The sequence below is a fragment of the Ostrea edulis genome, chromosome 5 (genome assembly GCF_947568905.1).
Source record: "Ostrea edulis chromosome 5, xbOstEdul1.1, whole genome shotgun sequence".
Classification (NCBI taxonomy): Eukaryota; Metazoa; Mollusca; class Bivalvia; order Ostreida; family Ostreidae; genus Ostrea; species Ostrea edulis.
Window position 1 is genome coordinate 79,755,171 of NC_079168.1, and position 6,247 is coordinate 79,761,417.

Sequence of the window (6,247 nt, forward strand, 5' to 3'; positions counted from 1 at the left end):
CATTGGAAACAGTTATCTGTTGTTATTTTAAAATGAAAAAAAAAAAAAATAATAATTTAAATTGCATTTATTTATCAGGAAACAGTCAATAACTAAAACACATGTCATTTTCAATATGTTCATCAAGTTTTAGTATAATAAATGCAAAATTATTGAATTAGCCTTATTCTCCAAAATGTAAAAAACAAACTAATATGGACACAGTTTCCTTATAGCATGGTTTACATATCATTTTTTCTGTTTATATTAGTAGATGTACATCTGTTATAGTTATTTATGAAAAAAAATCCATACCTTTCCTTAATAATTTCAAATCTATAGCTTCCAGAGTATGTATACCCCCATAAAAAACCTAAGTCTGGCACCATACAGCTGAGCTATTCAAAACCACTGATGGATTAAAATTTTATGTAATTACATGAAAAGACAGATAAAAATTCCTTATCACCTTGGTAAAATGTTTGTGAAAAATATAAGAAATCTATTGCATAATGGACTTGATAAATAATTTAATGAAAACAGAGTTATTGTCCTTGGATTCAATATTTTGAAACACATTATTGACTATTGAAATATAACTAAGACTTTTGAAATATTTTATGGTTAACAAGATTTTTTACAATAACTATTGAAAAAGACTCCAACAAAATTTATGTTTCAGTCATTAAATTATTGACTTTGGAAAATCTTATGACGTCACAGGAGTGTGGAACTACGTTAATGTCTTGTTAAAACACCTCTTATGAAGAGTGATTTCACCATCGAAAGAGTGAAACAAGCTCTCAATTATTTTATATGATTTTTAGTGATTCGTCCCTGAATGATCAAACAAAAATGTTTTCCTTGCAAATAAAGGATTCTAGAGTTCAAATTTCGCTGGGATTTGGTGCATGATGTGATATCTAATCAAACATGCCTACAAGATTCAGATATAAACGTTCTTTTTTAGTATAAAATATTTATGAAAATTGAAAACGTTATTTGTTAATATACAATTATGGGCTGTTTATAGCAGGAAGACATCGGAAATTATCCCATCTTAGTAGGGGTATCACCCGAGGGCGCCTATGCGTATGTGTATGTAATATCAAAAGTGCAGAGGTCATGTGGTACTGTACGTCACAGGGCCAGTCAAAAGGCTGAAAGAATGATGTGGTAGAAAGAGTTTTTTCCATAATCAATGAAGGGCATCCCGTCTCTGTTAAAGTGTTCCTCTTTATAAATTTTGTGGGAGATAAAGTCTCAAAGAAGTTGTTTGAGTGGATGATCACATTTGGTATCCCTGATTTCGTCCATCTTATACTCAGGCACGTTAAAATTGATTTTCCATTATTTTTACGTGCAAAGTTATTTTCACATAGAAAGTAAGGTATATTGGATGACCCCCCCCCCCCCCCCCCAACTGCATGTACATTGTAATGAATTGAAGGACTAAGCCCCTCCCCCTCCCTTAGGCTGTTAGTTTGGAATAGACAACATATTTTATGGAGTTCTTGGGGGGGGGGGGGGGGGGGTCCCCTTTTTTTTGCTAGATTGTCAAGAATTTTAGACGACTTCTCCTCTGCCCCCAATTCCACCCCCTTTTCAGAAAAGCCACGTGATGTGGCCGATACTCGTTGTCATTCTTTGTGCAACAAAACTTAAGTTGAGTTAAATTTCTGACTACTATTTCCTTACATATTGCTACATATTATAATGAAAAAATATATACGTATTTTAATTTATTTTAGCCCTAGATATGATTGAAGAAAAAAATAGCCTACCAAACTAACATGTAATTTCAGTCCAGTTGTACCTCGTAAAATTCGTTATGTAATTAGATATGTAGTTTAGATCTAATAGATATGATTTTATTATGATTAATTTTTTGAATTTTAAAAAATACGTTAACATATATTCCGGAAATATATTGTTCATTGGTGACGTTTCACCCAAGTACGTACAATTTAGCGAGAATACCGCTTGTGTTCTGCCCGTGTAGCACATTGATTTTCTTTCGGTTCTCGGTAGAAATCGTGGATTTCCGTTGTCTTTCCATATATGGTCATATCGAAATTCGACAAACATGTTAACTTGACATTTGTTGACTTGTAAGGTGTAAGATGTGATGTTGTAAGGTACAGCTATGTAAATACAAAGTCTACCAACGGAAATACTGAAGGGATGACCGCGTATAACTTAGGAAACAATGATGCATTTTTATAAAGAGAAATGTAAAATCAGAAATCAAACGATGACACAAATGAAGAGTACAACACCGAGGTATACATTTCTGAGAAACATAACTTACACCCCCTGAGTTGCAAACATACATAGTTGAAACAGAAATTAACACAGTTGCATGTTTCAATTAACAAGTTTACATGCTTGGATTTTTGAACACGATTACCCTCCATACTTTTCGGGTATTAGTGAGGTCATAAATTACGTCATGACCACCGTGCAATATTTCCCAGCAGTTCACCCACCCAGCCCTCCACGTAAACTGAAATTGTACATTTCTTAATTTGTTGTCGGCGATTTGGCTTTGTTTTTGTATTTTTCAGGCAAGAACCTATTATGGAGAGCCACTCCTCCCAATCTCTCACCAGAGGGCGTTATGCAACGCTCCACAACGTTATTTCAATCAATCTAATTAAAATCAGATGTTGGATCCGCTCGCATACTCGTAGCGAGTATGCGAGCGGATCCAACATCTGATTTTAATTGGATTGTATTTCAATAGAACAGAACGATAACACGTATTGGCAGTCTTTGTCATGGCTTTACTTAATAAAAACGTATTTCCAATTCAACGACAATGTTCATATCAATACAAACCATCAGTATGTATATCATATACACTCTGTAATGAAATGCATGATCTACAACGACTTTTGGATAGTAATGTTGTAGCATCAATAGTCCATGCATGTTTGATCCAATCAATCAATAATTCACTCAATATTTTCAATCAATCAATCAATATTTCAATCCACCAATATGTCAATCAATCAATATATCAATCAAAAATTCACTCAATATTTCCAATCAATCAATCAATATTTCAATCCACCAATGTGTCAATCAATCAATATTTTCAATCAATCAATGTTTCAATCCACCAATGTGTCAATCAATCAATAATTCACTCAATATTTTAATCAATCAATCAATATTTCAATCCACCAATGTGTCAATCAATCAATAATTCACTCAATATTTCAATCAATCAATCAATCAATCAATCAATATTTCAATCCACCAATGTGTCAATCAATCAATATTTTCAATCAATCAATGTTTCAATCCACCAATGTGTCAATCTATCAATATATCAATCAATAATTCACTCAATATTTTAATCAATCAATCAATCAATATTTCAATCCACCAATGTGTCAATCAATCAACAATTCACTCAATATTTTCAATCAATCAATATTTCAATCCACTAATGTGTCAATCAATCAATATATCAATCAATTATTCAATGTCAATAAGCCCAATTATTGGCCACGGACGTGGACTGAAACAAAATCTGTGGCAGGCTTAACAAAATTCGGCGATTGTCTATTATTGACCACTGACAACTCGTAAATTCGTAGAGCCATGACGCATCGTGAATGTGGAGAGTCGAGTCACGTCGACTAAATGGATCTGAAAATACACAAAGAGAAACAGCAAAAACGCAGCAAGAATGGTATGCATATATGCTTGTAAAAAAGGGGGAGTGGCGGGAGGGTTTGGATTTTCGTTGACATGCAACTCGAAAAGGACCGGCAATTAGCGCTTGCGCACTATATATACCCAGGGATTAGAAAGAGGGAAAGTGTCATAATAGGTATTTGGGGGGATAGTGTCAAAACCGCGTAATTCACGCCAGTTTCGAGATACGAACTCTTCTGTATAGGAGGTGCATTTAGTGGAACTTTGAATGCCTAAGTGGGACAGAGTGGATATACAGCCAACAAGGAAGACGATGAAATGTATTAAAAGCGGCTTCTTTTTAAATGTGTAAATGTGGGAAATACTAAATACTATCGAAAGAAATGTTTTACCGAAGTGGAAACATACAAAAAATGTCATATTTGCAAGAAATATCTTGGATATGGTACCTATGACCAGCAAAATAACGTGATAGGATATGAATTCTATGTATTTAATTACTTCCTAAATACTTATCACTTACTTAGTTTGTGTATCAGTCGAATTCGGGTTATTAAACAGCGTATGAGAAACTTACTGGGGACATGCACTTACGCTGTGATGAATATCTATCCCACCCCCGCGTGTAAACAAATTCTTTCACGCCTTACTATGTACGAGAGTTCTACAAAGGGAAATAAATCGGACGTATCTCGAAACCGGCGTAATGCCTGAACAAATACTTGTTCTGTTCATTTCAATAACAGGACTTAACTCATAGTGAGTTAAACACAAAACATAATTTCATAGTACATGTATGTTTGTGTTTTTGATAATTTGGATTACATTTATCATCTTATAAATGTGGATTTAAAATGCACAAGGGGGTATATATAGTAAATTTATCATTACTACAGTAACTTGATCCGAAGCGTTGGATCACGTCTGGTTGACAGGCGCAGATCATCAGATCAAACTCAACGCTTCGCGTCTCGTGTGATCTGATGATCCGCGCCTGTCAAGACATCTTATAAGTTTATGAGCTGTCTTAAAAAAAAAAGAAAAAAAGAAAGATATATCACGTGAAATTGTTCTTATAAGATATCTTATATCTTTTATAAGATAGCTAAATATCTTTTATAAGATATCTAATAAACTTTTTGCTGCAGAACTGTAGCTCTCTGAAAAAATATTTTGACGGAACAGAGAATATTTTTTCAGAGAGCTACTGGATGTTTTTCAGTATGTTCATGAAATTAGCAGTAGATCTACCAGATTAAGTAATTCATTATATATCCAGAGAGCAAAGACACGGTATTTTAGAAGATCTTTTACAATTTACGGTTCGCAGTTATGGAATTATATGCCAGAATTTTCAAAATATTACCCAACATTGGAAACTTTTAAATCCGCTTATCTCAGAATTTTTTTTCATTCCGAAAATTAAAACCATATAGATTTGTTTTTGATTATTTTCAGTTTTATTTTTTTTTAATTTATTTTATTTTCAGTTTTAAGTATGTAAATAGCGTACATGTATGTATACAACATACCTTCATATACAATTTTATATTGTATCTGTATAATACTGCTGTCTATATATATATATATGTTTTCAGGACCACAATGTAAACTAGTTTTAAACCACAGGCACTCGACGTTTTAAATATCTAGATCTATAATAAAAAAAAATTGTCTTCCATATTTCAGAAGCAGTAGACGATGTTTGACGGTTGATTATAGCCGATAAATGGACTTTATTTCCAGTTCACCATGACGATGCGAGAGGCAAGACCTTGACAGAGTTGCTTCTAAACGGTAGAGGTCTAATTATCATATTATATCAAACTTTTCAAGCGATGCAGCTGGTAAAAAAGAAAACCAAGATGGTCGCGTGATATACCTTGTGAATATTATGTTTACAGGAAGACGATTCTTTTATTATAGATATTTAAAACGTCAAGTGCCTGTGTTTTAAACTAATTGTGCTATCCTGTTTAAATAAAGGACATTATTATTATTACAGTTCTGCAGCTAATAAACTTTACAAGATATCTCAAAAATGAATTTTTGTATTAAAGTTATCTCAAAAACTTTATGATAAGATATAAATAAAAAATTGCTTATTCGGTATATACATACATAAATACCAAGGATAACCCATGAAAGCTCGAAAGCTTATTTCCAATGGGTTCCTTTGATGCACGGATGTTTGTGCTTGGGGATCATGTATGTCTTATATTGACTTTTATAATATATCTTATAAAAGAAAGTTTAATATATCTCATTCAATTTATTTCTCATATAATTTACTGTTTATAAGATATCTCATAAAATATACAAGATATCTCATAAACTACTTTAAATAAGATATCTCATAAACCTTATAATATATCTTGTATATCAAACACAATATCTCATAAAGTTTATGAGATATCTTATAAAATGTTGCAGCTTCTGTATATGCAGAAGGTTAGCGTTTAGGGCGCTGATTCAATTCTTCATCTCATCGTGGAGTCAAACATAAGGTGTTGAGTCTGGATGGGAACTTCCCTTTCCACGGTAGGTGTAACGAAAACTTCATACTGTACACATACATGTATATGAAAACATTTTACAA